The 12231-nt window shown below is 48.1% G+C and overlaps 1 long non-coding RNA gene across 1 annotated transcript in view; it reads right to left on the bottom strand.

Annotated features, from left to right (window-relative positions):
• Positions 1 to 3768: 3768 nt before the first annotated feature.
• The window catches only part of LOC127298990 (uncharacterized), a 211258-nt gene continuing 202795 nt past the window's right edge, over positions 3769 to 12231 (bottom strand). Inside the window, exon 7 of the long non-coding RNA XR_011744558.1 lies at positions 3769 to 4000. This is a non-coding gene — a long non-coding RNA (uncharacterized lncRNA). The remainder of the gene's footprint in view (positions 4001 to 12231) is intronic.

Here is a 12231-nt window from a genome sequence, read left to right as displayed (position 1 = left end):
AACTCCTTCGTCCCCCTTTGCAGGTTTCTTCCATTCTTGAGTGGTGATCGGGATGGTGTCCCTAACAATAACTCCGCATTGACTTACAAACTTTTTTGCGTGAGCCTTGGGAGAAATCGGTTCGCCATCTACAGCGATTTCCGTGATGGTGCACCTTGCATGGTCTTCCATCTTTCTGGCCGCGTCTCGTTTAGTTCTGCCAGTAGAGTTTGTTGATCGGGAGGTCTAAAAGAAGAAACAACGTTAATATATGTATATGCACAAATCTGGAGGCTTGGTTAATTAATATATATACACCTCGGCGCCGTGAGCTTCTCCCTCGGAGTCGTCACCTTCTCCCTCACCGGAACTCAATGACCTCCTCTGTTCCATAGCCCCTGGAGATGCTTCCTTCTGGCCTAGCACGGTTATGAACATATTTCTTTAAGACCCCCATGAACCTCTCGAAGGGGAACATATTGTGTAGAAATACAGGACCGAGGATGGCAATCTCTTCGACAAGGTGAACCAGGAGATGCGTCATAATATTGAAGAAAGATGGTGGAAACACCAACTCAAAACTAACAAGACATTGCACCACATCCTTCTGTAACCTTGGAAGACTAGCTGGATCGATTACCTTCTGAGATATTGCATTGAGGAATGCACATAGCTTCACAATGGGTATTCGAACATTTTCCGGCAGAAGCCACCTCAGTGCAACCGGAAGCAACTGCGTCATAATAACGTGGCAGTCATGCGACTTCAGGTTTTGGAATTTTTTCTCTGCCATATTTATAATTCCCTTTATATTTGATGAGAATCCAGACGGCACCTTGATACTGTAAAGGACTTCAAAAAATATTTCCTTCTCTGCTTTGGTAAGAGCGTAGCTGGCAGGACTTAAGCGACTCCCTGTATCCGTCTTGTAATTCTGTTCTTGCTTGTTTTTTGGGACTTTCATATGATACTGGTCCTCCCGTGCTTCTGGTGTATCTTTTGTCTTCCCATACACGCCTAAGAAGCCTAGCAGGTTCACACAAAGATTCTTCGTCACATGCATCACGTCGATTGAAGAGCGGACCTCTAGGACTTTCCAATAGGGTAGATCCCAAAATATAGATTTTTTCTTCCACATGGGTGTGTGTCCGGTAACGACGTCATTCGGAACAGATTGACCGCCAGGACCCTTTCCAAAGATTACTTTTATGTCCTTGACCATATCAAGTAAAGCATCACCGGTACGGAGTTCAGGCTTCTCCCGGTGATCTGTCTCACCTCCGAAATGATTGCCTTTCTTTCTGACGGGGTGCCTCTTTGGAAGAAATCGACGATGCCCCAGGTACATAACCTTCTTACATTTATTCAAATATGCACCTTCGGTCTCATCTAAACAGTGCGTGCATGCATTGTATCCCTTGTTTGTCTGTCCTGAAAGGTTACTAAAAGCTGGCCAATCATTGATGGTCACGAAAAGCAACGCTCGTAGGTTAAATGACTCCTGTTTGTACTCATCACATGCATGTACACCTGGTTTGCTCCACAACTGTAAGAGTTCTTCAAATAATGGCCGTAGGTACACATCAATATCGTTGCCGGGTTGCTTTGGGCCTTGGATGAGCACTGGCATCATAATGAACTTCCGCTTAATGCACAACCAAGGCGGAAGGTTATAGATACATAGAGTTACAGGCCAGGTGCTATGACTGTAGCTCTGCTCCCCAAAAGGATTCATTCCATCTGTACTTAGACCAAACCTTAAGTTCTTCGCGTCATCTGCAAAGTCCGGGAACTCTCTATCGATTGTCCTCCACTGCGACCCATCAGCGGGGTATCTCAGCATCTCGTCTTTCTTACGGTCTTCTTTGTGCCATCGCAACAACCTGGCATGCTCTTTATTTCTGAACAGACGTTTCAACCGTGGTATTATAGGAGCATACCACATAACCTTGGCAGGAACCCTCTTCCTAGGGGGCTCGCCCTCAACATCACCAGGGTCATCTCGCCTGATCTTATACCACAGTGCAGTGCATACCGGGCATTTTTCCAAATTTTCGTACTCAGCGCGGTAGAGGATGCAGTCATTAATGCATGCATGTATCTTCAGCACCTCTAATCCTAGAGGGCAGAGAACTTTCTTTGCTTCGTACGTACTGTCAGGCAATTCGTTATCCTTTGGAAACCTCCTCTTCATTATTTTCAGTAACTTCTCAAATGGCTTGTCACATATACCAGCCTCTGCCTTCCATTGCAGCAACTCCAGTGTGGCACCGAGCTTTGTGTTGCCATCTTCGCAATTTGGGTATAACTTCTTTTTGTGATCATCTAACATGCCCTTTAACTTTCGCTTCTCGTTTTCAGTTTCTGCTTCTCTGTGTGCATCAGCGATGGCCCGACGAAGATCATCATCAACGGGCTCATCTGATACCTCTTCATCTTCACCTCCTCCTGCCTCTTCATCTTCATCATGCCCTGTTGCAGTATCACCGTAGTTAGGGTACATATCATTATCCTCTTCTTTTTCGTCGTCGTCTTCCATTATAACCCCTCTTTCTCCATGCTTGGTCCAACAATTATAGCTGGGCATGAAACCTTTCCAAAGCAGGTGGGAGTGAATGACTTGTCATTCAGGGTATTGCTTTAAGTTCCGGCAATCAACACATGGACAACACATAAAACCATCCGCCTGTGGGTTTTCCTCAGCCACACCGATAAATTCTTTCAGGCCCGAAGTGAACTCGGGTAGACGTCGGTCAACGTACATCCATTGCCGCCGGTTCATCTACATCAAATAATTAAGTTTATCAAAAAACCATTACAAAACATCATAATATATATAAATAGTGTAAATTAGCATTTCATTTGACCATTCACTAGTTTGTAAACTGCGCCTACTTCATGCACAGAACTCCGCTCTACTGGAGGCTTGGCATGCTCGAAAAGAAAAAAAGCCGTACAAATGAAAGGGTAAAGTTGCTTAACCTTGATCGAGGAGGAAAGAAAGAGGAGAAAGCTTAAGTGTCGCTCCGGCACCTCATATCATTTTTGTTTTGTGTAAAATCAAGCGGCATCATTCTCTTAGACATTTCATCGAGCACCTTATGTGCATGCCAAAGAAAAGCAAAGTAGCACTCAACACACACACCTTTCTCCAAGAAAAAATGAAGTGAGTTGGCTGGTTGGGAGTGAGCTCAATATATAGGGCAAAGGGTCCTTTAGCACCGGTTCGTGTTACGAACCGGTGCAAATGAGCTATCTTTTGCACGGTTCGGAACACGAACCGGTGCTAAAGGGTCCGCGGCTGGCACGTGCTTGGCGACGAACCTTTAGCACCGGTTCGTGTTACGAACCGGTGCAAAAGCATTTGCACCGGTTCGTAACACGAACCGGTGTTAAAGGTCCCTCGAACGTCCAGACCGCACGAACCGATGCTAATGACCCCCTTTAGCACCGGTTTGTGCCAAATTTGGTGCAAAAGCTCTTTGGAGCAAAAAACCAAAGCCCTTGTTTCTACTAGTGTAAACGCACAAATGACTCACACAGACAAGGTACTACTCAGACACAACCTACAAACCTGATTTTTCCAAGCAAAGCCAACATAACACGTGCATCCATGGGTATAAATTTGTGGGTTAGTCTTAGTCACGACCTCGTCAGCATTATCGTGAAAGCTGTAAAATTTGTAGAAGTGGAAGTGCTCATGAACGGGTGGAACTCACAATACAGTTAATGCAATCAAGCACAACTTTTATCCACTGAAGCAGCATCAAGAAAAGTGGATAAGATATGTAACTTAGAATCTTCCTTTCATAGTTTTACGTCTTGGGTGAAGCCAAGAGTATAGATATACCAAAATCTACAATTTCAGGCATCATGTTTCTACCCAACAATATGTTGTCTGGTTTCAAGTCCACATGATAAAATATATCACTCAACCTCCCATTATGAAGATGATTTAAACCCTCGCAAATTTCCTTAACTATTTTGTATCGTGTGTGCCAATCAAAAGCACATGATTCATCTGCAAAAAGATTAATTATTTTGTCAGAAACACGCATTACTTGGCCATAAATGTAATGAAGTGATTATATATTCTGCCATACCAGAAATATACTTGTAAAGATTCTTCCCTCCATATACTCGAAGCAGAGCGCTCTATTATTTGTTGCGAAACTAATTCTCGTGTGCATGTTTGTTGCATCGAGCATATTCATTATGTGTTGCGTATATGGTCTTCTCGCTCGGCGTCCTGAGTATGCTGAATCCCAACATTTATGCACAGAACATTCCTCTGAAACCAATTCAACTTTTTCACCTCCTTCTGGATGAAAGGAGAAGAAGTCTGACGTCTATGGGTGGTGCCACTAGTACGAGCATCGCCCAGGAAAGAGCCAGCAGCAAGGGCAGCTTGCTTCATCTTCACATATGTCTTCTTGGGGCGATGCTCCATACGAGCATACTGACTCAAATCCTCAGCCACTGCAGTGTCATTAATGAGAAGCTGAATGTATGGTGCATAGGGAAGACAAGTATAGGATACCATAGCATCAAATATCTCATAAAAAATATAGTCCATCACATCGACAGTGAAATCCTAATTCTCTTCATCATCTTGTGCACACTCAAAAGAAAGATCAAGGAGGTCCACCAAAGCACCCCGAATAACATCATTGTTTCCTCCACTTGGGGAAATGGTCGCATGGAAGATGCGAAGGAGCTGATCATATATAGGAAGAAGACCGGTAATAGTGCCAACCACTTCAGACTCTGAATAAAGATCATAAAGCTTGTCCTTATCTGAGCGGTATGGATGATGGAGATGGTGACCACCACTGAAAGGATAGCCAAGCAGTTGAACAAACTAGTTGAAGGTGACTTCACATGGAGAAGAACCAGTCATCCACTTCATAGTACGGTCATCGTCCTTCTTGATAACAAGTGTGGCATAGAACTGCTAGATGAGAGAAATATTGTAGTCCCATTTGACCCTCATAAGATTGTGTAACCCCATCCTTTTGGTCACACTAGTAGAAAACAGGCCTTTCGTCAGGCCCCTTTAGTCCCGGCCGGGACTAAAGGCCTGGCGACGTTGCCCCGAATCCGCCCACGTGGACGACACCCTTTGGTCCCGGTTCGTTAGGAACCTTTAGTCTCGGTTGGTAATACGAACCGGGACTAAAGGGGTGGCGGCAGGCTGCCTCCGGGCAAAAGCCTTTACTAAAGGCTTTTTAGGTTTTTTGGCTGCCCACGCGCCTTAGCCCCCCCCCCCCCTCCCCCGTGGATCGCCTTTTTTTAGCTTTGTAAAATACAAAAGAAAATGATAGAAAATTCAAAAATAAAATCTTTTGAGATTCCTATATGTTACGCAACCTACTATTAGGGAAAATTAACAAATTTGAATTTCAACTTCTTATGCAAAAAAAGGTTTACAAAAAGGTAAAACAGAATTTCTGGTTGCATACGACGTCGAAAAAACACGTATAATATATCAAAATGGTCGTGGGAAAAAGTTAAATCCGTGTTCGGTGTCTGCACGCTCCGCCTCCTCGTCCTCGTCCTCGTCCTCATCGATGTTCTCCTCTTCTTCCACGGCGATCTCGCGGTCGAAGTAGTCGACGTCGCCGAGGTATCCAGCTCGGCGGCGCGCGTCGAACTCCCACGTCCCGAACGAGATCTAGTTGTAGGAGTTCAGCGCGTACACCGGATCTTCTCGGAGATCGATCGGCAAGATCGCTCGGCGGCGGTGTACCTCGTCACAGCGCTCTCGGCCTTCGCGTGGCACGGGGGGACCGGCACGCGCCTGGAGTTGAGGTACCAGCCTCCTCCAGGCAGGTTTGCGTCCGGCCATAGCACCGGCCGATTTTCCTCCGAGAGGCGGCGCGCGAACTCGATGCGGACGTACCGCCCGACCCGCGGCTTTTTGCCGGACCGCGAGCCGCTAGCCTTGTGGTCATTCTTGGTCTTGCGGAACGGCCAATATTTCTTCCCCATGGCGTCGGTCGGGTGGATAGGGTGGACTCTGGCAATGGTGTGGTCGGGGAAATGGGTGCCGGCAGCGTTCCTTTAAGAGGCTCGGACGCCATCTCGCCTTCAATGTCCTGCCGCTGCGACGCCGCCCAGCAGCGCACGCTCGCGGAAGCCGAGGCGTGCCATTAACGCGGCCCTGAAAAGTTGCAGCGCGCCGCCCGTAAGTTATATCGGGGAAGACGAAGCATCTGTGCCGCTGCCAGGCGGGCCCGTGCAAGGACCGGGCGGACAACCGTTGCGTCCGCGCAGCGTCCGCGGAGACGCAAACCTACCGCATAATTGGGCCACGTTTGCGTCGCCGCGGACGGGCCAGTTACTTTGCGTCGCCCCGCTGGAGCAGGACCCTGACGCATTTTCGGTCCGCGTGAACGCAAACGATCGCTCAACGTCCGTTTACGCCCCGTTGGAGATGCCCTTAACTAATTCAATAAGGCAATGCTAGCGTGCCGTTTCAGTGACTGTGGATTAGATTTGTGCAGGCGACGCAGACGCAACGGGCCAAGAGCATCTCCAACATTGCCGGCACTCTAGGCGCGCGGGTTTAAGATGCAAAAAAAAGCGATTTTGCACAGTTTTTCAGATGCTGTGTTAGATTTTATCTAGCTTCTGTACTATACTTGTACATGTACTGTGTACCTTTATATATATGAGATATGCCATCCCTAAAGGGTTGAGTAAGTTCCACCAAAAACATTTTCTAATATGGAACTGCCGAGCTTATATGGGTTGAGACCCTTCTTCAGGAGTTGGGTATTTCTCAGCCTCATCCACCGGTCCTTTGGTGTGACAACATTGGTGCCACATTTCTGTCATCGAACCCGGTGTTCCATGCATGTACCAAGCACATAGAGATTGACTATCATTTTGTGAGGGAACGCGTTGCGCAGAAGCTACTACAAATCAAGTTCATCTCATCGAAGGATCAACTTGCAGACATCTTCACCAAGCCACTACCTTTGCCCATATTAGAGATCTGTAGACGCAATCTCAATCTTCTTGATACATCAGGAGTGAGTTGAGATTGAGGGAGGGTGTTAGACTTTGTATAGCTTCTGTATTATACATGTACTCTGTACCCCTATATATATATGAGATATGCCACCCCTAGAGGGTTAAGCAAGTTTCACCAAAAACATTGTCTAATATGTTATATTTTTGGGCAACACAAACGCACTGAAATTAATCAGCTTCATCACTAATTTCAGAAAAATTAAAAAATGCATAGACATAAGATACTGACACAAACTAGTTCATCGACACAAACACGACCATATAGTAGACACGAAGTAATACTAGACACGAACTACATAACCTAATCCTTGTCGGAGAGATCGCTGTTGCTGTCTTCCTCCGTTGTCGCGGGATTGTCGAGTCAACGTTCGCCATCGAACTCCATGGTCGACGGACCGGCGTACTGTGGTTCCACGAAGGCCTTCCTTATCCTCTTATTCTCCCTCACCGCCTTCCTCCCCACCTTCTTTTATGCCCAGAAGTTGTTCTCGTACTCCACGTCCCCGGGATGGTCCTTCCTCCACCGAGCCATGGTGCGCTCATCCGCCTCGACGACTTCAAGCCGCTGCAGCGCCCGACGGTTTACAACGTGAAGCCGGTCACAGTTGTTCCAGATGCTAAAAAAGAAGATAGCAATTTTGCACAATATTTTAGATGTTATACTTTTGGGCAGCACAAACACACGGAAATTAGCTTTGATAGTAGTTTCAGACAAATAAAAAATACGCAGACACACGATACTGACACGAACTAGTTCATCGACACAAACACGAACATATAGCAGACACGAACTGACACTAGACACCAACTACATAACCTAATCCATGTTAGAGAGGTCGTTATTGTTGTCCTCCTCCATCGTCTCCAGGATGTTGACCCAAAGATCGTCGTCAAAATCGGTGGTCGAGGGACCAGCATACTGCGCCTTCACGAAGGCCTTCCTCATCCTCTCCTCCTCCGTGCCTTGCTCTCCGTCTTCTTATGCGCCCAAAAGTTTTTCTTGTATTCCACGTGCTCGGGATGGTCCTTCCGCCACTAAGCCATGGCGTGCTCGTCCGCCTCGACGACTTCAAGCCGCTGCAGCATCCGGCGGCAACGACACTCATCCGCCTGCGACACAAGCTGCGTGTGCGTTGCTAGCATCTTCACGTTTTCCCGAGAGTGAATTTTCGGGAAATTCATGTCCAGAGTGGCCAGCTGAACTGCCACACGACGACATCGAACGTATGCGCGGCTTCCTCCTTAGAGTCGAACATGCCGAGCCAGCAGCGCTAGTTGGCGGTGGCGCATTGTTAGAGCAACTCTAACAGTACCCGTAAAACGAGCCGAAACCGTATTATTCCGGCGAGTTTACGGGTTCAGGCTGAAAGAGGCCCAGAACGGAGCCCGAACTCGCGGCCTGGCCCGTAAACAGAGTTCACACGCCCGAGAAACTCGACGGCCGCACGTATTAAAACGGGCCGCGGAGGGGAGTTCGGTTTCCAAACCCTACTCCCCTCCGCCGATGCCACCCGCTCCGTCGCCACCACCCACCTGTAGGGTTCGTTGCATGGAAAACAAAAAAATTCTATCACGAAGACGAACAAAAACCAAGATCCAATCTATGGAAAGAGCCAAGATCTAATCTAAGAGATAAGAGCAACGCGATAGATGAGAACTAACCCTCGAAGATCCAAAGACTTAACGAGATCAGATCTCGTGGTTGATGAACACGATCCTTCCGGTGCTGCGATCCGGCAGCACTTCCGTACTCGGTCACACGTACGGTGTCGATAAAGTCCTTCCTTTCCCCGTTCCAGCGGGCAGCGGAGGTAGTAGATCTCCACGGAATCCCAGCATCACGACGGCGTGGTGGTGGTGGTGGAGAAGAATTTCTGCAGGGGATTGGAGGTCTACAATTTGTAGGCATTGACGAGTTAATCCCTCGTCAATTGGCGCCAACCGTGGGGATTGGAGGTCGCAAGGTTCTGATTTCGATGGCACCAACAACATCATCATCATCTTCGGCAGCAAGCAACGCGATGGACGGAGGTAAACAGTTCCAATCTGGTCCTGTCGATTTTGTTCCTCACCCTCCCGCTCGTCTGCATGCATATGCCAATCTGGAAAAAGTAATGGAGATGACGTTCAGGAGCTTCCGCTTCCTCGTCGGGAGAGAAGGATCGCTCCGTTTTTCGGCACCGATTTTTTCGGGACCGTTGGCGGCCGAGCCTGATCACTCGGGATCGTCAACATCATCCGTCAAATCAGGCGACGAGGAGATTTCGCCACCACGCTCCATCAAGCCCGCTAACAGCGGAAAACTCACCGATCTGTTCGGTGGGATGACTTTCGGGTCGGTCGCAGAAACCGATCTACACAAAGATAGCAACTTCGAGGGCTTCACCAACTTCGACTTCACCAGCACTTTCGACTCACTGATAGCGGGAAGGTCTTCGCCGATCTATATGACGGTGTCACCAACCCCGAGTTCGGCGAGAGCGCCACTTCAGCATACCATCAGATCTGCATGCTCACAGCATCGGGTCGTCTGGTGGAGGAAGATGAGCAATCTGAGGCTTTCGAAACATTGGGCAACCCCTTGGTCGATCCCGCAGATCTCACCAGAGGAACAGGAGGCAAGTACGCCGGACCCCAGCCAAGAGAGCAGAGACAACTCCCACAAACCGCATGGGATAGGGCCACAAGGGCCTTAAACGGGGAACCGATGACAACGCAGGCAACACCCGACGAGCTGATAGCATACCAATACAGACTTAACCGCACAAGGCGAGAACTCGAAAAGATGCAAGAAAGATTGGATCAGAGGAAGCGCGCGGCGGACGTGTCCAGTGAGCGCAGAGCAAACCTCAGCACGCAATCAGGAAATTCGGCAAACAACAGAGCACCCGGAGGAAGAAGCAGATCTCGCATGGCAGGAATACCTGAGGCAGAACGCGAAAATCTGATCCAAAATCTCGACATGTCATTTATGTCGATAGACACGAGAGGAAACATAATACCCAAGACACGAGAAGCAGGGTACATGGCAGCACACGCATACATGATGGCAACTAGGCCACCGCAGGGCAATCCTCGAGAGTCCTTATACCAAACAGCCATGGCAGGATTCAGTGTCATGGGGGTAGCGATAGCTGGGCGAGACGTTGGACAACCCGCAAATCCTCGACGACGTAATAGTCCGCAACAACCAAGTCCACGATGCACAGTGGCAGCAACTCAAAATATCCAGAGAGAAGGCGAAGCAAGAAACACCACAGCCCAGGACCGGGTCGACAGACCAAGGGAAGAAAGAACCCGAGAAAATAGAAGCAGAGAAAATCGAGTAACAATCGATGATAGTGAAGAACTATGTGGACTCCCCTGCTTTACCCGAACGGTTCGCAGAACTCGAGTGCCCTCTGGTTTCAAGCTACCCGACAGTTACAAAAAATTTGATGGACTGCAAGACCCAGAAGACTGGCCTGTCGATTACTTGGAAACGGTGAAGTTAATGGGTGGCACGAGAGCAACAGCTATGCAGAGTATGCAGGTTTACTTGAGTGGAGCCGCAAGATCTTGGATGAGGAAGTTGCCAGAAGAGTCCATTGATAGCTGGGAGAATTTTGAGCGCTTGTTTATACAAAACTTCAGGTCTACCTGTAAGAAACCAGCATCAATCGAGCAATTGCGAACTTGCACGCAAAAATCGGGTGAATCGATGAGAGCATACATCCAGCGATGGAGCCTTATCAAAAATTCGGCTGAGCACGTGTCTGACGATAGGGCAATCGAAGTGTTCATCGCCGGTATCCGTAGGAGTGACCTCGTTGAGGAGCTGGGAAGATCTAACCCTAGAACGGTAGCAGAACTTATGGAGACAGCAAACAGATGGGCCGATGGCGAAGATGCTGTCCAGAACAAGCGACACCGTTCACCCGAAGATCGTAATAGAAACAATCAAAACAGGCGACGTTTTCGCAACTCAATGGATTACGATGGTCTCAGCCAAGTCTCGGCTGGTTTCCGCAACAATAACGGCAATAACCAACGCAACGAATACCGCAGAAGCAGTGACGAGCCATACAACCGACATAGGCATCCACGGCCATACAACGTGTCACCCGAGGATCTTCTGAACGGGCCATGCCAGATGCACTTCTACGTCGATGCCGACAGAAGGAGACAGTCGGGTCACCTCCAAAAGGACTGCCGAACGTTTCAAGCCTTGCGCAGGGCCACGGAGAATACGCAAGAAGAAGCAATCAGCAGAGGATTCACACAAGGACCAAGAAGCGAAATACATGTGCCTCTGCCACCACCACCCGCAATTAACGATACAAATTAGCGGCAGCTGCAAATTACGGGTCCATCCAATACGGGCAGCGATTTCACCAAAACAAAAGGAGCAGTAACGATGATCCAGAAGGGCAGCTCGTCGAATAGTTCGAAAAAATTGATCTCTCGACAGGTGAATATGGCAATATTGTCTCCTCCACCAACAACAGAGTATCTTAATTGGTCTAGTCAACCAATAGGATTCACCATAGAAGATCACCCACCACAAGTGCCGAAGCCAGGGCACTCAGCAATGGTGTTACCAGCTGTTATCGAAGGATATGATGTCTCCCGAATATTCATAGATGGAGGGAGCAGTATAAATCTTATCTATGCTGATACGCTGAGGAAGATGAATATCTCCTTAGCCAATCTGATCCCAACAGACACACGCTTTCATGGAATACAACCCGACAAACCAAGCTATCGTTTGGGCAAGATAGCACTCGACGTACAGTTCGGAACAGTAGAAAACTTCAGAAAAGAAAAACTCGAGTTCGAAGTTATGGATTGGCCTTCACAATACCACGCTTTTTTTGGACGACCCGCATATGCCAGATTCACGGCAGTACCACATTATACATACCTATTGTGGAGGATTCCTGGACCGAAGGGCCCAATAACGGTGAAGGGGAGTTTCACCTTATCTGATAAATGCGACAGAGATTTTCACAAGTTATCCGAGACATTTGGAATGCAAGCTGAGTATGAGTCGACAAAGTTTACCATGAATCACGACGTGCTGCTAGATGGAGGTCGATCCTTGCAAGAGCAAGTTTTCAACACTTCAAAAAACTCAAAAGAAATACAAGTGCACCCGATGGACCACAAGAAGACGATGTCCGTCGCCACTAACATGGATAGCGCATAGGAAAGCGCGCTCGTTGAGTTCCTCCG

Source organism: Lolium perenne, chromosome 5, assembly GCF_019359855.2.
Source record: "Lolium perenne isolate Kyuss_39 chromosome 5, Kyuss_2.0, whole genome shotgun sequence".
Taxonomy (NCBI): Eukaryota; Viridiplantae; Streptophyta; class Magnoliopsida; order Poales; family Poaceae; genus Lolium; species Lolium perenne.
Note: the sequence above shows the minus strand (reverse complement) of the source record. Positions and strands in the feature narration are given on the sequence as shown.